This window comes from Leopardus geoffroyi, chromosome A1, assembly GCF_018350155.1.
Source record: "Leopardus geoffroyi isolate Oge1 chromosome A1, O.geoffroyi_Oge1_pat1.0, whole genome shotgun sequence".
NCBI classification, from domain to species: Eukaryota; Metazoa; Chordata; class Mammalia; order Carnivora; family Felidae; genus Leopardus; species Leopardus geoffroyi.
In genome coordinates this window covers 79,385,484-79,407,573 of record NC_059326.1, presented here as the reverse complement: position 1 = coordinate 79,407,573, position 22,090 = coordinate 79,385,484, and positions in this window count along the sequence as shown.

The following is a 22,090-nucleotide window of genomic DNA, read 5'->3' as shown; positions in this document are numbered from 1 at the left end:
AGAAGGCTTGAACAATCTCATAAGCAGTAGACAAATTGAGTAAGTATTTGAAAATCTTTCCTCAAAGAACACATCAGCCTTGTGCAATTCTACAGGTGAATTCTTGCAATTTTCAAGGAAAACACAGTTACAAATTCTTCTTGAAAAGAAACAAACAAAAAGACTGAGGCTCTTGGGTGGCTCAGTCCATTGAGTGTCCGACTCTTGATTTCAGCTCAGGTCACGATCTCGCTGTTAGTTTGTGGGTTTGAGCCCTGAATTTGGCTCCATGCTGTCGTGTGGAGCCTGCTGGGGATTCTCTGTCTCTCCCTCTCTCTCTGCCCCTTCCCTGCTCATGGTATCTCTTTCTCTCTCTCTCAAAATAAATAAACATTAAATAAACAGAGAGAAGAGAGAAAATCCCTCCACTCATTCTTTTTTTTTTTTTTAATTTTTTTTTCAACGTTTATGTATTTTTGGGACAGAGAGAGACAGAGCATGAATGGGGGAGGGGCAGAGAGAGAGGGAGACACAGAATCGGAAACAGGCTCCAGGCTCTGAGCCATCAGCCCAGAGCCTGACGCGGGGCTCGAACTCACGGACCGCGAGATCGTGACCTGGCTGAAGTCGGACGCTTAACCGACTGCGCCACCCAGGCGCCCCCCTCCACTCATTCTTGATATCAGAATGAAACAAGCAAAGTATGAAAAAATAACAAGGAAGGATAAATATGTTTCAGGAGCAGAGGTGAAACCCTTGGCCATGACGGTGGTAATAATGGCAACACTGGGGCATCAGTCCCCACTCTGCCTCCTTGGTGGGCTCCACACCTGTGCTTCCAGGCTCCCCGGCCATCACCTTCCTCCTCACTTCTCACGGTGAGGGGAGGAGATCCTGGCAGAGGTAGAAGGTCCCTGTGAGTGACAGCGGGGACCTTGAGGAAGGAAGGCAGTCGCTTCAGCATGCTGTGGATAATGAGGATTTACCCGACGCCATGGGTTCCTGCCTTTGTCCTGTGTTCCCTGAAACTTCACTGAGAACCAGCTGGAGAGGGGTCTCTCTGTCTTGATGCTGACAAGGAGCAAAACATCCTGCATCCTTGTCCTCGTGGAGCTTTGGGTCTCCTCAGAAAGACAGAGTTCCTAGAAGAAGAAGGAAGAAAATGCAGTAATGCAGTCCCAGGGTGCTAAGAGCCTGACTTTGCCCGGTGGATAGGGAAGGCCATGCCAAGCAGATGATATTTGGTCTGAGATTTAAACAGGGATGAGGAGTCAGGCAGTCAAGGAAAGGAAGAGAAGATCCAGGTAGGGGGAGGGAACTGTGTGTCCATGCGTCTGCCCACAGGAGGGAACACATGGCCTGAGGATCCAGAGTCTAGTAAAGGAGAGGGGAGGAGCAGGGCTCGGTCAACCAGGTCCAGCAGTCCCCAAGAAAGATTGGGCTTGAACTCAGGACTTCAGTCGCTCTAAAGGAAGGACACAACCAAGTTAGTCTTTTTCTAAAGCCGTTTCTGTCTGTGCATAAAGGCAAGGAGCAGGGAGCAGTAATTAGGAGACCATTGCATCAGTGCAGAGCAGGGTTGGATGCAGCCTGGACAGAGTTGGTGGAGGGGTGGGGGTGGGGGTGCTCTGAGATTTGGAAGGTAACCATCGAACTTGAGGAGCAGGTGTGGGGAGTGAGGAAGACAAAGGTATCGGGGGATGGGTTGATAGAAGGTGGCACAGCCACTCACGGGGAGGAAACAGAGAGAAGGACCAAGGAAGGGTGAGGCGTAGATGCGCGTGAGGTGGATGCGCTTTGGAGACAGCCAGGTGGGGACCTGGTGGGAAACACAAGTCTGTAACCTGCAGGAGCTCTGGGTACAGACTGGAAGTTACAAGGCGTCCAGTGCAGGTGGGAATTTGGACCCCATGGGCTGTTGGTCACAAGCAGTGGACTGCAGAGAGCAGGGCACAGAGTTCAGGATCGAGGAACTCCCACCCTGAGATTTGGACAGATGATGAAGAAGGAGCCCCAGAGAAAGAGAAGGAAAAGTGGGAAGACTCAGCACACAGAGAAGCGCGTGCCCAGGAAGTCGTGATCAACCAGGTCAGAGGCTGCTCTTGGATCGTAACCCAAGAGCTGAAGGAGTCTCCTGGACCAGACACCAGCACGCTGTGGATGTCGGTGGGGTGGTTCTCAGCCCAGTTCAAGCGGTGACGTAAAGGTGGATTGTGAGAAATTGGGGCAGCCGTTCTCATTCCCAGTCGATGCCGTGATGCCTTCGCCTGCTCGCTGTGTCAGTCATTTCCCACTTCTCTCCTGCATAGCTTTTTGGGTAACACGTTAAGAGGAGACTCGAGCATCAAAGAGAAGATACACAATCAGTATATAATCAGAGCGACACCTTGCTACAGGGACCCTCCAATGTGTCGGTCAATACACTGGGGTCTTGTGCATCTTGGTTTTACAACAAAAAAGCATGACCCCATCACTATACTACATGCCACCAATTATCAGGAGTGGTTCTAAGTCACAGAATTCGTGTCCCACCCCAGGATCGCCAGGGCCTCGGGGTGGCCTCCTACTCCCTACACCGTGGTCTCCCTGTACTGTACTTTCCTCGGACTCCAGGAACATATGCTTATGTGCTGTGCGACACTCAGTCACTTGTTCCAGGGCATCAGAAATGCCAGGGACTCAGTAAAATGAAGTTCTTATGCCCCCCCGCCCCGCCCTGCCCCGTGACATCAATTCTGATTTATTGCTTCTTTGGGGGAACTCTGAAATCTCTCTCCAGGCTGTGCCAATAGAGTCGGCCCAGGGTTGGGACTCAGAGGAAGCCTGCCCTTTATGTCATCCTGCCGCACGTGGGATTCGGAATAACTATGCTCATGGTAGGATTATTCGCCATCAAACAGTCTAAATGATACCATGAGGTTTTGTTCACTGAGAGAGGGTACACTCACCAAGGACCGAAGAAAGAAAGGAGAGCTGGCGAAGTTTGAGTTGACCAACAGACACGTTTGTCTCCCCTGGGCCCCGGAGAGCTCCCTGTCCCGCTGGCCGCAGACACACGGGACCAGTGGAATCCTTTGGGGGGGACAGTGGCTGCCCTTTGCCAGTGATAAGGGCCCTACCACTAAGCCAAGGCTGGCCACAACCGTGTCTATACAGGGACAAAGAAGGAAGAGGTGAAATCTAAGATACAAACTTAGATTTTTTGTAATTTAGATTTTTTTTTCCCTTTCCTCAAATCTTTGAGGCTTCAGGCCAAACGATAGCTGAGAAAAATGAAGAGGGGGGAAGAAAAACCTGGGCATATACGTTCAAAATCCTATTTTTAAACTGTTCATAATTTGATTACTGTTTGCTGAGCTCTATTAATCTCCAGAAGAGTAGCTACATGCAAATGTAAGCATTTTAAGGCATTAAAAATTATGCAGAATAAATCCGAGTAAAATTCCAAGAATATGTATGTATATGCAACATATAAATTATAATTTAAGGGCCTTTCCAAGAACATTTGCTTAATAAATAGGAATGAGAATAGGGGTTTTTGCATTGCTAATTATTACACTGCTTTCTCTTTCCAGATCTCACAAGATGCTAGCACATATGATACAGGTATTCATCTGGATGAAAAGGCATCTTTAACACTGATTTCATGAGAAGAAAGGAAGGTTCGAGAAAGGCAAGGCCTGTGGTTCAGAAAAGGTGTTCCAGAATACTGTAGATATTAAATGGTGCTTGTGTAGTAACAGAAAGAAGTCATATTTACTCCAAGGTATCAAAAGATGGTCATAGCTCCCATCCAGGAAATAGATTGGAATAAGTCCATGCAGTTCAAAAATAGAATATGGAGAGGCTTGGTTTGGACCAAGATTGCTTAAACTACTCTTTAATTAAGGAAGAGGGTATTATAATAGAAGGACAAGTTTGCTCAGTTACCTCTAGAGTATTGGCACTCTCAGACCAATAAAGTTGTCAGTGATGTTCTGGCACCAACCAGCTGGGTTTGTGAAAAGCAGAGGTCACGCGGGATCCAGGGCCGCGAGCGAGCTCACAAGTCTCTCACCTCTGGCGCCCTGTATCTTAGGCTGCTCTCCTCCAGTTACTGTCTAGAACTCTTCTCCCTTCTCCAGACTTTAGCCAGTTCAGTTCCGAAACACAGAGACCAGTCACCGAGAGCTCAGGAAGAGTAATAAGAAACAAGCTGGTGAGCAACGCTGGATGTTGCCAAGGAAACTGCATGAAGGTCTCTCCTCGATCAAAATATTTATCCCGATCTGTGCCTGTTTGTTGTTGTGATTCTTTCCTGGTGGACTTAACATTTTCACAGCGCTGACCACAGGGATGTGCCCAGTGAGTTCTGACTCTTTGGAACAGGAGCCATGAAAAACTCAGAACGTGGACACAATGTCGCTGTTCAGCACCCGTGCCCTCTGCCCCTAAAATCCTGTGTAGGTAGGTGGTGGGAAACACGGGCTTCTCCACTCTGATTATGGGGAAATGATGTGTCTTGCAACCACATGACTTATGTGAGCCCACAGTGAGAATCAGTGACCACCAAGAAGATAGTTGTAGGGTCCTGGCTGCGTGGTAGAGGGAACCCCCTGCGTAAAGCTTGTGTGAAGTTCAACACTGGGAAGCAAAAGTATTGGAAACGGAAGCCAATCCTTGGTCCCATCTTGTCTCATTTTCCCTTTAAAGACAGTAGACTGTGTCACACTTCGTTTAAAATGGCAAGTGAAATTACAGATTTTTAGGCACATAACCCTATCGTTACATCCAAGGTGAAGAACGACCACGTAGGGTACAGCTGGAAGGGTCCCTAAGCTGTGTCAGGTTCTCAGATGCGTTTAGAACCTTCCAGGTGTACTATTGGGAGAATGAGCAAGTGTAAGCTGGGCTTTAGCCTAATATCTGGGGTGAAGACAAAAATGGTCCAAGCTCTCTCAAAAGTGTCGTGGTTCTCATTATTCGAAGCTGGGAGGTGTGAACACAAGTGTGAATCATGTGGCGGTGAGCACCCCCTGGCACCATGAAAGTGGCTTAAGTCGATATTCAATCAAAAAGCAGACAATTTGCATATTATTTTGTTTTTCTTTCTTGTGTGTTCTTTTTCCTTCCTTTCCTTCCGTCCCCTCCTTCCCCCTCCTTCCTCCTTGCTTTCCCTTTCCCAACGCTCTCACATCCCTTCCCTGCCCCCTGCCATGCACCTGCTCCCACTCATTCCTAATGCCGTCACTCTTGAACATTGAAGTGGAAAGAGGAGAGGACTGTTGTCACCTCGGTGACACTCCAGAGCAAGGGTTAAAGTACATTCTGGATTTCCCCCTCCACTGCCTCTCATCTTTGGGGTATGATGGGAGAACTGACATCGTCTCCAAACTGGCAGCTCAGGAGACAGAATTGGTTAATTGAACTGGGTAGGCAAGTTTCTGGGGTTCCAAGCAACGAAACAGGCTTCTCTGATTTAATATTTGTTTTTCTTTTATGCTGTGTTATCAATTTTGATTTGTAAAGAAAATAACATAATTACTTATTTGCTGTACTGTACATTGTATATATATTTAATGCTTGCCAGCAAAAGAATAGCAATGTTCTTATTAAATAATATGATTTTGGAAAGAGCTTAATGTTTTTATATTTTGTTTCTAGTGTTTAGTTCTTTTTGTCCTTCCATTTTCTGACACGGAGAAGGCACATTGAAATTACTGCTTAAAAGTCACTTGAAGGGGGGCGCCTGGGTGGCTCAGTCGGTTAAACGGCCGACTTCGGCTCAGGTCATGATCTCGCGGTCCGTGAGTTCGAGCCCCACATCGGGCTCTGTGCTGACAGCTCAGAGCCTGGAGCCTGTTTCAGATTCTGTGTCTCCCTCTCTCTGACCCTCCCTTGTTCATTCTCTGTCTCTCTCTGTCTCAAAAATAAATAAACGTTAAAAAAAAAAAAGTCACTTGAAGGAAATCCTCTTTGTGTGACTATGTATGCCTCCATCTCAATATACTGTCGGTTCATTTACCCCATTCTCTTTAGTTTTCAGGGACTGCTTTTGTAAAATTATGTATAATTACATAAAACATTTACATAATTTCAAAATTAAATCTAAAAAATGTAGTATAGGCAAAGAAGCTTAACCTCCAGTCCCCTGGACCTTATTCTCTTTCCCTCTCTCCACTTCTGAATTGCCTCATCTGGATATTTTGACGGATAGATGTATGTGGACATACATATGTCTCATACACATGCATATATTTAATACATTCTGTTCAGCTCTTTATTGGTTACATTTGGTTCGGTTAATCATATTAGGTTAATAATATTTGGTTAATAGCATTTATTTGGTTAATAATCCAGAATTATTGGTTATTCCTGTCAGAAGACTAAATGAGTTAAAAGTAACAACAATCAGGGAGGTCTGGGTGGCTCAGTGGGGTAAGAATCCAACTCCTGATTTTGGTTCAGGTCCTGATCTCACTGTTCGTGGGATCGAGCCCCCCATGGGGCTCTGTGCTGAACAGCAGAACCTGCTTGGGATTCTTGCCCTCCCTCTCTTTTTCTCTGCCCTCCCACACTCACACTCTGTCTCTCAAAAATAAATAAATAAATATTTAAAAAAAAGTAGCAACAATAATTTGAGTGCCTCGGTTTCTGTGGTTCAGAAACTCTGCAGACTAGCTGGAGGGCACAGTGGGGAGGGGCTCAGTTGAGCTGAGAGACTCTGGCGGTGAGAGGCAGATACCGCCTGGCTCCGAAGCCAGGACAGGGCCACCGGGGGCAGCAGGACAGCTATCTGAGATCACAGGAGTAATGGAGGTAGACGTGGGGGCCCATCTGAAATCACCCCCACTGGCCAACGGGCAATGTGAACATCAGTAAGAGTAACTGCATTGAAACACATCAAATATGTTCCAATCTACTGGTTCATAATGAAGAAAAAACCCAACTCATTGGCTTTCTTGCCTGCTTAGAAGATGCTAGAGAAACAGCTCCATATTTGGAAAACTGGAAGAAAGGGGGGAAACTCAAGTATTTATCCTGCCTTTCAAGTTTCATCTTATGGAAGTATTCTGGCTTTTGAATGAAAAAAAGTAATGACAGATTCAGAACATCACCGTGTCACTACTGACGATGGAATAATGGATTGACATCAGTTAGCATCATGGGTACTTTCAGTTCCTAACAAATATGGCAGGAAAGCACATTAGACAGCACCTGAGGAAGGCAGTCAGCAAGATTCTTCAACAAATACACTGTCACAAACAAAAAAAGGAAAAAATGACCTAAAAGTTAAAAGGGTCTTAAAAGACATAGTATATCATTGCAGTGTGTGTTTTATCTTGAATTCTGATTTAAGAAAATAGATAGCTAATTTGGGACATTAAAATATTGACATTTAATAAAATTAAGAAATAACTATTTCTCTTTTTTATATATGATAATCACATTGTTATTATTTACATTTTGAAGTCATTGTCTTTTAGCCATTTATAATAAAATATTTACAAATCATGTGACCTCATGACTGAAATAATCAGCTGGCGTCTGCAGCAGGGGAAAGTGTAAGGGGGGATATACATGGAACAAAATTGACTGAACTGACCATCCGTACAGCCCAGTGAATGGGCATATTCGAATGTATTGCATTATTTTCTCTGCTTGGTGTAGATTACGAATTTCCCATAATAAAACTTTATGAACATTTTATATGTATATTTCTTTTTATTATTTAAGATTCTTTTAAATGGCTCAGTTGGTTGAGCGCCAAACTTCAGCTCAAGTCATGATCTCGCGGTTTGTGGGTTCGAGCCCCACATCAGGCTCTGTGCCGACAGCTCAGAGCCTGAAGCCTGCTTCGGATTCTGTGTCTCCCTCTCTCTCTGCCCCTCCCCCACTCATGCTCTGTCTCCCTCTCAAAAATAAATACATATTAAATTTTTTTTAATTAAAAAGAAGATTTTTTTAATGATTATTTTTTAGACAGCGTAAGTTGGGGAGTGGAAGAGAGAGAGGAAGACAGAGAATCTGAAGCAGGCTCTGCACTGCCAGCACAGAGCCCAACATGGGACTCAAACCCACCAACCCTGAGATCATGACCTGAGCTGAAGTCTGACACTCAGCTGGTTGAGTCGTCCATACGCCCCATATGTATATTTCTTTTCTCTTTCTATTCACACATATACACATGTAGATATGCATTCTTTATATAATGGGAATTATATTGTTTTTTTAATTTAACTTATACTCCTAAAAATAGACTCATTTTTTTCTGTAATTAAATGCAACATGACTTAACGGTGGACATTTGTGTTCACGCTCCACTTCTGCTTACCCCTGTGGTTAAATCTTTCACGCTCCACTCTGCTTATCACTGTGGTTAAATCTTTGTGCTCATTCTTGTTAATTTTCCTTTTTCTTTAACTCTGGTTTATTTATTTATTTATTTATTTATTTATTTATTTATAGGCAGAGAGAGAGAGAGGGAGAGAGAGAATCCCAAGCAGGCTCCATGCTCAGCGTGGTGCCAGATGAGAGGCTCAAAACCACAAACTTGACATCATGACCTGAGCGGAAATCAAGAGGCAGATGCTTAAGCAACTGAACCCCCCAGGCACTCCTTTTGTTAAGTTTCTTAAGTGTACTTGTTGGATACAATATGCACCTGTTTTTAGTATTTTTGCTACTGGTTGTCAACCCGCCCTCCCACAAAGTCTTGACATTGCTAATAGCTGGTTCAAGGTGCATTCTTGTCCAAAGGTTCCATATGTTTTCCTAGTTTGTTACTTTGATAGACAAAAATTGGACCCTAATTTTTTTTTGCATCTCCATGGCTTATGGTCAAAGGCCTGGATGGGAAAGGCTCAGGATTATACACCTAGAATCTTTTTATAGAAATTAGGATTGAATGCATATTTGAAAAGAAAAGGTCTAGGTTTGATATTGATCATCATGAAATCTCAGGATATAAGGAGTGATGTCACTTCCACATCTATAAGAATATATTTCTTTCAAGATCATTTCCCCAAGAACAACCTATATACAAATAAAACAATTGACATATGAAATAAAAAAACAATTTTTATTTATTGTTGTTTTTATTTATTTTTTACTTTTTAAATGCTTATTTATCTTTGAAAGAGACAGAGCATGAACGGGGGAGGGGCAGAGAGAGAGGGAGACACAGAATCTGAAGCAAGCTCTGAGCTGTCAGCACAGAGCCTGATGTGGGGCTCGAACTCACAAACCGCGAGATCATGACTGAGCTGAAGTCGGACGCTTAAATGACTGAGCCACCGAGGTGCCCCTGAAATCTAAAAGACAACAAAGCTAAAATATTAACAAATGAAAAAGAAATAGAATTCATTAATTTTTTTCTTGTTGACTCCTACGTATATTATTTGAAAATCATGGTAGTAGTTTGCTCCTATCCTGTGATCTGTGTGGATTCCAACAAGGAAGCAATTAATAATTCTTTTGACCCTGACTTATTCAAAAATGTTCTTTTTCCAGAAGTGAAGGCTTTGATTTTGCCCCCACAGGACAAGTCCGGATCAATCTTCTCCAGGCAGCTAAGAAAGCCCAGGAAAGTCGAGAACACCCTACCATCTCTGAGCCTCCCCTCCCATGGTGGCCACTGACCTTCAGGATGGGACATATCTGTCTGGGCATGCCCGACACCTGGCTCACGCTCGGGAGCTTCCCATCATACCTGCTGCTCACCCTACATGAAGCAGTTGTCTTTTTTGGTGTTTCCATAGAAATCCTGCAGAAATGAAACATACTTACCAGGCCCCCGGAAGACATCCTGGCATCTCTCTTATTTTGGTGATGTGTTGACCACACTTTGAGAAAGAAAACGCCAATGTGTTATCTCAGAAGACGGTGATCAGAACGTTGGTATGGTTCTCACCTGATCCTTGCGGTGATGGGGAGTTGTTGTTACCTCTCAAGATGGCTGCCTCAGTGAGCTACAACTGGTTCTGCCTCAGTTCACCCTTCCCTTCACCCTGCACCCAGGAAACCATTCCTGTTAATTCTTTTCTCATGAGACAATCATTCCAATGTTTCACATCATTTCGTGTTCTTCAGTCTTCAGGAGAAAACACTCCTCGTCTTCCAATTGTGACTCACATTGTGTGGTTTCAGGTTCTTTCTCTGTCTTTCTCCACGGTGGCTTCCCTGCAGGGACAAGCAGAGCTATATTCTGTCTTTCCGTCTGTGTCAAACTGACACCAGTTCCCACAGCCCATGAGTTTCTCTCAGCTTATCATCTATGAAACTCCTAACTGGTTTTTATGCCAACTGCTGCCCTCTATCTTGGGTACATACAATTCGATTTTTTAAGACCCAGGTGAAGAGTTAAATTTCATTTTGTTAGAGTTCGCCATTGCAGTAGGCACCATCAAATCTTCTTTGGGTCTTGGTTCTGGCATCTGTTGAGGCACCTCTAGGGCAGACAGCCTGAGTGGACAGTTTAAGTATCATATATCCCAAGTATCATATATTAAGCTCAGATAGGATGCTCCAAAGTCTGGAACCTGGGAAGGTTCACACCTCACTCTCCAGCATCCCCGTCTGTGCACACTGCCTGCCCACAGAGTGTGGACGGGACAGGGTGTCACTGGCCCTACCACTGAGAACCACCAACTCTGACTCCCCAGGTCCTGGGCCACTGTCTGGGCATGTATATAAGCACCGACCTTCCTGATACGAATATAGACTATGGACTATATACTACTTAAAGTGGGGTACTGTTCTAAACTCAATAAGGGTTAGCTATTCTGGTTCTCCTCTATTATCTCCTGTAACACCTTCTAAATGAGTAGGAGTGCTGTAGGCATTTAATTACTAATTCAAGAATAATGGGTGAAGCAATCCTAAACTTTCACGTTCTTTGCCATTTTCAAGAGGTTGTTCTACTAAAATTAGATGGATCTTGCTGAAGTTATTTTTTAAGTGGTTTTTTTTTTGCATTTTTAAATGTTTATCTATTTTTGAGAGAGAGAGAGAGACAGAGAGAGAGTGCAAGAGGGGGAGGGGCAGAGAGAGAGGGGACAGAGAACCCAAAGCAGGCTCCAGGTTCCAAGCTGTCAGCAGAGCCTGACGCGGGGCTTGAACTCAACAGTGAGATCGTGACCTGAGTCGAAGTCAGATGTTTAACCAACTGAGCCACCCAGGTGCCCTTCTTTATTAATTCTGAGAGAGAGAGAGAGAGAGAGAGAGAGCGCATTTGTGTGTGCTCATGCAGGTGCATGCATTCGGATGAGGGAGGGCAGAGAGCAGGGGGAAAGAGATAGTCTGAAGCAGGGTCCACACTGTCAGAGCAGAGCCCAACTCAGGGCTTGATCCCATGACTGTGAGGTCATGAGCCGAGCCGAAATCAACAGTCAAAACGCTCAACTGACTAAGCCACTCGGGCATCCCTGAAATTACTTTTCTTCACTGTTCCAATTTGCTTTCTTCACCAATAAAGTAAGATTATCGAGTGTGATTCTATCAAATCACAAGACTTCCCGTTTGTCCATTTGTATAAATGAAAAGAAGCTCTTTCAACCGCATTATGACCATTCTCAGGCTTTTACAATCTTCATCCATTTGAGGTCATTGAGTATATGGCTGGGGGGTCATGTACAGTGAGTCCTCCTCCTTCACAGATTCCGTATTTGCAAATTAACCTACAGGCGGAAGTTTATTTGTGACCCCAGCTCCTCCCCCACGGGGCTCGTGCGGTCATTTGCAGACATGTGCTGAGCGGCCAAATGTTGGAGTTGCTCCTGGTGCACATTCCCGGCCGAGGCTGAGCAGATGGAGCCCTGACTTCCTGTCTCAGCTCTCACAGAGTGAACAAGCGTAGTTTTTGCAGTGTCTTTAGTGCCACGTTTGTCACATTTTTTGTGTGTGACTTCACTGTTTTACAATGTCCCAGGCATAGTGCTGAAGGGCTGTCCACTAGGGGAAAAACACAGGTCTTAGATGAGCTTTTTCCGGCATGAGCCACAGCGCTGTTGGGCCTGAGTTCAGTGTTAGTGAATCAACGATCTATACCAAATAAGGCATCTTTAAAGAGAAAAGCATATAAGTCAAGGCTACGTATCGATCAGTTGATGGAAATATGGTGACCGGAGGCGGGTAGGAACTTCACCCTGTATTTCCTGTAGAACTCCAGGTAGACCAGAACTATGCGAATAATCGACTATACTTCATCCATACACCAATATCTGTCCCCCTCCGATTCTTCCATTCCTCACACAGCTTTTTCATGTGTGTAATTGTGTTCCTTAAATGGGACAACAGAGATAAATTCACAGCTGCCAATATCCAAGCTGGAAGGGCGGGCAGCTGAGCCTGACATCAGAGAAGTGGAGACACAAAATGACCTGCCGTTGATTGAGTGGCTGCTGTGTGCCAGGCCCCGTGGAGAGCACGTGGCCGCATTAGCTCCTTACATGCTCACAGAAACTGCCTGATCCGGTGGAAATTGCCGTCCTCCACGATTTATGTTTGAAAACACTGACACTTGGACAGGTTATTTGGATTGTCAGGGTGACATAGAGAAGACATCAGAATTAGATTTTAAACCCTAGTCTGTCTAACTCAAAGTATACACCCTAAACTACCCACATCCTCTCCAACGTCTGAACAAATTAAAGCAATTTTCTTCCTGGGGAGGACCCCTCCCATTGGCTAATACCTCCATGACACTAGGCTCCAACTTGAAAAGCTGGATATTTTCATAAAGTAAATTATGTGAACATTTCAGCTTGCTTAATGGCCTGGGAAGTCGTGTGTGCATGTGTGCATGTGTGCATACGTGTGCATGCGTGCGTGTGTGTGTGTGTGTGTGCCGAGTGGAACAGAAGCTCCAGGAGAGCTTGACTTTTTACACCGTTCCCGCCTCTACTGAGTTTGGCACTTGGCAGATGCTTGGTAAGTATTTGTGGAATGAATGATTATCGCAAACAAACGCGTGTCTGGTAGAAAACACTGAAGCGATGGCCTGTTTCAGTGCGTCCTCTAGAAGAGACTCCAGAGTCCAGCCTGCCTGTCAGCTTGCTGTGGCAGTGCCAGCAGGTAACCAATCTCAGCCTCGGATGGGCTGGCTATAAACTAAGCCGTTTAATAATTTAGTCCTATCTACCTTAAACGAGAAGTGTGAAAAATGCTTCACTGGTCTGGACACTTACCTGGGGAAACCTCTGTTCGTTTCTGGTAATGGCTGATGTGATAAGGGATTCCAGAAAGCTGGTGGGTAATGTTATACGAAGTCTCCTATGACTCATTCCGGCCCACATTTAGGTTGACTTGTATGAAAAAAAGAACCATATCATCTTCTTTCTTAACGTCAGGTAATAATCTCATGACGAAATATGGGGGAAATCAATTAACCATACACAGTCTCAGTAGAATTAGTAGGTAGCATAAGGAATGAGACGCAGAGACTTCCTTAGAAGGAACAATATTATTCTGCCCGTTGTGTACTTTGTCATTGCCACGATTAGATACTCTTTTAAAATGAATCACATAGTAAATCATTCCATAAGGGCCTGTCATTAAAATGAGGAGCATTTATTACATTCAAACGTAGCTAATACTCGTCTACTTGGTAACATATCAGCAGCCTCACCTCCTTTCCCTTTACAGCATGAGTAGAGAGAAATGAAAGAAAGAAGAGAAAATAACATATCGGATCCTGTACTTTATCCTTCACCCCGCAGGACGAATCTAAGATCTTATAATGAATATGTATAAGATAATGTGGCCTCATTTTTTACAAGGTGAGTAAACATCACTGGTGCACTTACATCCTCCTGGTAATACGTTAGTTTTATGCTGGCTTTTAATGTTGGTGGCGAAAATCAAGTTTATATTTCTGCACAAACACAGCAGTTTATGCCATCAGCTTTATGAGGTAACTGACGTCAATCTGCCGCTGATTAATAACCAGTGATTGAAAATAAATTGTTGTTGAATGGCATGCCATTAAAATAACATCGAAAATATCCCCAGAAATCATAAACAGGGGCAGCCAGTGCCAGTATCTGTTTGTGATGAGGCATCTCTTCGTCACCCTTCCCGATCCCCAAAGCCTTCTAGAAAACACAATTTCTGTGAAATCTAGGTTGTCAGCATGAAAAGAAAGTTGGCAGAACACTGGGTTCCGTTGCTAAGCGATCCTTGGCAAATAAGATACGTGTACATTATGGCATTTGATGACACCTTCGGGAGAGAGGAGACTCCAACTGGATGGGAGCACACGATTTCCTGGAGATGGGTGAAAGGCCACGGGAGCCCAGAGTGGGGGGGTCTGCCCTGCTACCGAGGACCCCGAGCCAGAGGCCACCTCAGTTGGGAGATAAAATTAAGTTCTACTGAATATTTAGAGTCTAAGTACTTTCTTCCCGTAGCTACCCTTGGTTAGCCTTTGAGAGGGAGAGAGTGATGGTTCCACTGTTCATTGATCACTGTGTGAAAGAGGCATTAGTCTTTGAGGATCGTAGGACCTTAATTGACTATCTCCATAATTCTAGTGAAAGTTACCCATAAAGATCCAGCAAGGACATGTTCCAAACTAAGAGAAACATGAACGAGACCTTTGACTGGACCATTGTCAGCTTGCTTCCTGGGGTTTCCAGAAACACTTTCAAGTGCTCTGTAGCCTCCAGTGGCTTGGTTGTGGATGTTTCCTCCTGCTTTTGGTAAATAAGTCACATTTTCCGGGCCTGTTGTTCTCTGTGAGACGTGACAGCTTTCTCCAGATGTTCCCAATGCTTCAGCCTGACAGATCAACCCACAATAACACGGCGGCTCGTCCGGTCTCTTTTGTATGAACGTTGTATTCCGAGTCATATCCGCTCCCCTGAAGGTGTTCCATGCGCGCGCTGTGGGATGTTCACCAGGATGGTCAGCAACCAGGTGCCTTGACAAGAGTAATCGGAAATTTGCAACCCCAAGGGGAGAGAACATTTCAGAGCAGTACGTTATTCTGAAACTGAGACATCCTCTGGTGAAACAACATGGGCCGGACAGTTAAAAATGACTCGACGAGGCGGATGTTCAAAGTTCATTTCATTTCAGTGGAAGCTGCGTTAGCAGACGTAAAAGAACAGCATTGACTCGCAGGCTTCATGTGCTTCTTAATCCTTCACAGGCCACGTTCTTAAAACGTGCTGTTAACAAGGAGGGAGATCCCCAGTGCAAGGACTGTCAAGAGTTGCATCAGAGACGCATTCCGGGGCCTTGACACTTACAAGCTCATTCTCTGGGGACCTTTGGACATAACTTTGTTGGAAGCCTGGTTGTTACCCACCAGCTGGAAAACTGGACAAGTGAGGGTCTCCACACTTCTGTCTCCTCACCCGTGAAATGTGGAAACTAGAGCTATCCACCTTTCAGGGTTGTTACAAGAATTAAACGACCTGGGTAGCTCAGTTGGTTGAGCGTCTGACTTCAGCTCAGGTCACGATCTTGCAGTTCCTGAGTTCAAGCTCCGCATCGGGCTCCGTGCTGACAGCTTGGAGCCTGGATCCTGGTTCTGATTCTGTGTCTCCTTCTCTCTCTCTGCCCCTCCCCCACTTGCACTCTGTGTGTGTGTCTCTCTCTCTAAAAAATAAAAAAAATTTTTTAGAAGACTTACCAAAGAGATTTCTAGAAGATAAATGTCCCTAGCTCGAAAATATATATTCAGCAGAGTCCACCTTGTGGGCCTTATGGGCCTTCCTGAGGCCCTTAGATCTGTCTCTGGACCCTCCCACATGAGCATGTTGCGCACGCTGTCCATTTCTATCAACAAAAAAGCGTGCCCTATCTTAACAGCATAATCTGTCTCCTGTGGGCAGGCCAATGGGAATTAGAGTATCATATGGTTTCCAAGTCCAACACTTTACTTTAGCAAAAGAAAACAGTCGTTGGAATTAATTTGTTTACCACTATTTTCAGTTCACACACAATCTACATTATCAAAACGTATAAAGATTATTTAGCTGGATTTACTATCAAATGAGAAAAATCAGGTCTGTCATCCCAAAATCACTGGTTTAATGTTCTTACGCTTGGGAAAACAACTGTAAATTAGCACCCAATTACTTGCTGCTAATTCAAAATTTCACAACCAAAATTTGAGAGTCCACCAGGTTTTAGAACAGTTGATATTTGGTAAGTAATTACCACTTTTTGTATTTTGTAGAATTGTTTCAAGCAAGGTGTTACTCTGTTTTAAAGTACTATGGTCTGGGGGTGCCTGGGTGGCTCAGTTGATTAAGGGTCCAACTTCGGCTCAGGTCATGATCTCACAGTTTGTGAGATACATTGGAAATAATGATAATAAAATACAATCTATGCAAATCTGTGCCACACAGCTGAAACAACACTCGAAAGGATGATTAATAGGCTTAAGTATTTATTTATACTAATAAACAAGGCGTGAAAACCAAATAAATAAACACAGAATTCAATAAGTTAGAAAAGAACGACAAAGTTCACCTAATGCAGCATATGGGAAGCACTAACAAATATACAAATAAAAATGTCAGAGTCAAAAAAGAAAGAATAGTAGTAGCAATTGTTCAAGAATTTAAAAAAAAAAACTTAAAACCAGATTCTGTCATAACTAAATCATTGATAGGGACAAAAGGGCTAACCCACAAATACACACATTTCTCAAGGATTCAGTAAGGGAAGACAGAACTACAAAAAAAGATCACATCAACTATCAGACACTGTTTTGATCCAATCTATGCACACAAATTGGAGAATCAGGATAAATGGGTGATTTGGAAGCAGTAATGGAACTGACCCCAGATGACAGGAATAAACAGAGCAGACAAATAGGCAACAGTTGACAAATTGTAACCCTTAAAATGTAGCAGATAAGCTCCACTGGGGATTTCCCTGCAATCTTTCTTTTTTTTTTTTTTTAACTTTTTTTAATGTTTTTTATTTATTTTTGAGACAGAGAGAGAGAGAGCATGAGCAGAGGAGGGGCAGAGAGAGAGGGAGACACAGAATTCAAAGCAGGCTCTGGGCTCTGAGCTGTCAGCACAGAGCCCGATGCAGGGCTTGAACTCACAGATCGTGAGATCATGACCTGAGCCGAAGTCAGACGCTCAACCGACTGAGCAACCAATATTCAGGTAACCTCCATGCCATTTAAACTGCTTCAGAACAGAGAAAATAATTTTGAATTGTTTTTAAATGTTAACATGGATAGTAAAAAGGAAAAGAAAGAGAAACCACAGGTCAGTCTCACTGAGGAATAATGAAGCAGAAATACTAAACCAAATATTAGTTTACAAAATCCAAATTCATATGAAAAAACACCCTATGAAGAAGTAGGGACATCTTGTTTAAGAATACAAAAACGATTTAATATTAGAGAACTTATCAATGTAATTTTTATAAAAAAGTAGTAAAAGAAAAAAGTCATAGGCTTATCTCCATCGAAGCTGAAAAGGCATTTAATAAAATTTAACATCTGGGGTGCCTGGGTGGCTCAGTTGGTTGAGTGTCCGACTTTGGCTCAGGCCACAATCTCACCATTCGTGAGTTCGAGCCCTGCATCGGTCTCTGTGCTGACAGCTAAGAGCCTGGTACTTGCTTGGGATTCTGGGTCTCCCTCTCTCTCTCCCCCTCCCCCACTCGTGCTCTGTCTCTGTCTCTCAAAAATAAATAAACGTTAAAAATTTTTTTACATTTAACATCTATTCTTAATTTAACAGAATATCTTATCAAAATAGGAATAAATAGATAATAACTAGATACGAATGCTTCTATATATCAACCCCAAAGCCAGCATAGTATCATGCTGAGCAGGCAAACATTAGTAACATTCCCATTAACATCAGCCGCAAGCAGTGATGTTTATCGTCACTGCCCACCCCCTTCCCCTTGTAACATGGGTTTGGAGAAACTCGCGGCATCATTAGATAGGAGGGAGGAATAAGAGACTCAAATTTAGGAAAGAAGGGGAAAAAGTAAGTAAATTCATAAACAAATTTAATATATACATGACTTTAATAGAAATAGTAGTTATAGTCCTTCAGGGGAAAACCAGTTTGATTATTTAATAAATGGTGTTGGAACAATTGAATCTCCATCTGCAGGAAAAAATAACGAAGTGACATTCCCTTCCTCGTTGCCAACTCCAAAATAACTTTCAGCTGGGTTAAACATTTGTTAAAATCAATAACAAAAATAAACCCTTATAAACATACAAATAATACAGATTCCCACAAAGACCTCTCTCACAATTATTCAGGAAGGAGAAAGCTTTCTTAAGAACACTAAAAATTCAGAAAACTCAAAGAACGGGCTGATAAACTTGTTACATTATACTTTTTAGGACCCTTCATTAATAAAAACACTTAAAAAACAGAGTAATGACATAGTTAGAAAAAACAAAACACAAATTCCTGTGCTAGAAATTGAAAACATCAGACTAGCTAACCTCTCAATTTGGTCCAGCTTTAAATTTCCACTAACTTAATGCATTTAATATAATTCACGTGCACTGAGCCATAGACAGGCTTCCCTGGGCACATAAAACCAAATATCTGTGTTGAGGTCCTTACCCCTGAAGGACTCAAGAATGCAGTTGAAGCAGCAACATAAGCACATGAGATAATCAGAAGACTTTGAAAGAATGATTATTGGTCATGGTGATGATGGTACCAAGATGGTTTTGAACCTCCCCAAATACGTAGATGGAAACAGCACTTACAGGATCAAAGAAAAAATCCACTGACAACATTTATAATAAAATGAAATAACAAGGGTCTTCTAGCAAGCCTGAACACAAGTTGCTAGAATGAGGGGTCCCCCGCCACAGGCCTGCACACTCTCTGTGTCTGTGTGGGAAGCAGTGTGAGCAGCGGTAGGGGTGGTATATGGAAGAAACCCCAAAAAGCCAGGAGAGGAAGTGGGGGGGTGCTGATCTGTGGTGTTCGTTCTGACTGACTGCGAAGGGTCTGTGGTCAGATCTAGAGACACGATCTAGATTATTTTATTTTATTTTATCTTATCTTATTTTATTTTTGAGAGAGAGAGAGAGAGTGGGGGGAGGGTCAGAGAGAGAGGGAGACACAGAATCCGAAGCAGGCTCCAGGCTCCGAGCTGTCAACACAGGGCCCGACATGGGGCTCGAACTCATGGAACCTCGAGATCATGACCTGAGTTGACGTCGGACGCTTAACTGACTGAGCCACACAGGTGCCCCGCCATGTTTTCTAAAACTGTACAGATCAGCACAAGAAGGAGTTCTTCATAAGTTGACAGACTTATAAATATATAAATGTTATAAATAACATGGACAAATCTGGAGACTTTTCTTCCCTGCTCTCTTCTTGCAGAATCTACAAAAGAACTAGCTCCAGGCAGCCAAAGCAATTACAGAAAAATTGACGGAAGTCCCAGTAGTGACGATGGAGTCTGTGATCACTGAGGGGAGCCAGACCAAGCGAGGGATCGGGAGCTGACACAAAATGCCTCCAGAGCAGAGGACAAGAAAGGACAGAGAGAGAATATGGATACATATGTGGATTTTAACTATTTTTAATCATCAAAATTGGGACTGGTCATTTAATGTTACTACTATTCTGAGACTCTTATTTCTGTGATGTGGGAAAGCGATCGGTAGTTAAAGGATGTTATAAGCTTTTCACCATCTTCCTCTTTCAGAGCCAGGATTCTTAGTCTGAAAGAAGTAGGCATATATTTAATATAGAATTGGTCTAATATAAACTCTTTCAACCTGGATTTAAATTGAAAACATTGAGGGAAGAAAACGGGGGTGGGGGGCGCCTCAGTGGCTCAATTGGTTAAGTGGCCAACTTCAGCTCAGGTCATGATCTCATGGTTCGTGGGCTCGAGCCCCGCGTCAGGCTCTGTGCTGACAGTTCGGAGCCTGGAGCCTGCTTCGGATTCTGTGTCTCCCTCTCTCTCAGCTCCTCATTTGCTCTGTTTCTCTCTCTCAAAAATAAATAAGCATTAAAAAAATTTAAAAAATAATTGAAAACGTTGATATATACTTAAAATATTTTTATGATTAAATAGATAATTAATCATGTCTCTCAATCTATTAAGTATCTAGTTGAAAACTCTTTTTACCAAAAAGCATCAAAACAATAATCCATCGGGTAGCAATGAAGGGTTCCAATGCCTAGGCTGTGGCCTTGTTTTGAAAGAAAACTGGCCTTCTCAGAGAAATGGCCGACTCCAGATCCGCAGGAGACCTTCAGTGTAGAGTTGGAGCACCTTGCAATACCAGACCGCGAGGAGGCTATCAAGGTTAGCAGAATCAAGTCAAAAGACTCAGGAGCCAATTTCAGAAGACTTCCACTGGCCAAAATAGAAAAATCCGAACTTCAAAAAGGATAAAAAACTCAATGAATTACAACCCTCATCGAGTAGATTTAAATTCATAAGTTCATAACGATATTAAAAAATAATAATTGCATTTTGGAGATGTCTTTACAACTGCATAAGTATAAGGGAAGAATGAAGCATTTGTCCTGGTTTTTAAAATATGAAATGTAGCATTGGCTAACCAAATAAGAGATGAGAGAACGTTTCTTGCTTTAAACTTATTCCACATTATTTTTGAAATGATAGAATTGAAATAGCATCAGTTTGCAACCCCAGTGAAGGAACGGACTTAGGCTGTGGGCATAAACAACAGCTACCCAGCGAAAAGGAAGAACATTCCAGATATTCTGTGCCTTGTGATGAAACAATCTGACATCGCCCGTGCTCCTGCCAAAGGCATCAATCTGGACTCAGCTGTCAGTTCGCGGGAAAAACAAAGGACAGACGAGCTCGTTGAACGGCACAAAGAAAATGCAGTCGGCGAAATTCAGACTGTGGGAGGCTCTGCGGGCCAAATAACGTATCCCAGATCTTCTGAACAGTGTAATTGTAAGGGAAATAAAAGATGGGAAAGGTAACGTGACCAAAAAGAGACTTTTAAAAAATATGAATTCTTTTTTTGACGAGCAAACCTGAATAATTGCATGCAGGGATGCCCAGCTGGATGCATAAACCGTCAAGAAATGCAAGGAAGTAATTGCCACAAAAGTCGGTGAGGACGGAGAGTCTTTGAGGGGCACAGGCCCCACAGAAGAGCTTCTATCCTGTTCGTGAATGCTGGTGTGGGCCTTACAACGTTTCACTAAGCTGTATCTTTGTTCTGGGTGTTTTTCTGCAGGTGGGCTTTATTTTACAATAATAAAAATATTCTTTTTAGTCTATAATGCAAAACGAAAAGAGAATTTACTATGAAATGTAATTTACATTCATCTCTGTATTTATTCAGCAAATATATAAAGAGCACTTTGAATGTGCCAGGCACAGACTCTACTGAATATTGTCCAAAGGGAGCCAAAGGTGGGCAGACAGATTAAATCTTGGGAAATTTCAGAAACCTGGGATCACATCCAATGGAATGGTTTTCTAAAATCTTGCTCAGAATTCCAACCAATGTGAAAGTAGAGGTAAAACCCTCGAAGATGAGTGTCGCTGAAGCGGGGACGTGACAGAAAGGATCGCCACTCGCAGGTGTAATGAAACTCACTCCGGACCTGGTCGCCAGTGAGGCAGGGACGGGGGGAGGGGACTGTGACAATCCCCTGTCCCACAGGTTTTTAACCGGTCAAATCATCAATTACAATGCAGCAGAAGATGTCAAATGGCCAAAAGTCTGGCCAGAACATTCCCTAACAGCATTGGCAAGAAAAGAACTTTATAGAAGACCCTTGAACCAAATCTAGATGCCTTAAACTTGTATTAGGAGTGCTTTTAAGACAAACCACAAAAATAAAATCTGTGCCTGGTTCCAGCTCGTATCCATGACATAAGACAAAAGGCTGTCTTTGTGAACAGATATTAACAGATATTAACTGTCTTTGTGAACCGATATTTGTCACCTCTGGCAAAGGATTTGGTCACTGGGAAGATATCTTTATTTAGCAACACTCGATTCCTTTGTTGGAAGCTATTTTATGTTGCATTTGTGTGTGAAAAAGGAAAGTTTCTAAGCAACCGTATTGTATGCTGACTGTCTAATCCCAGGAAAATCAGAGTGGGGTGTTTTTTTTTTTTTTTTTCTAGAAAAAGGCTATGTATCTATTTCTTATAAACG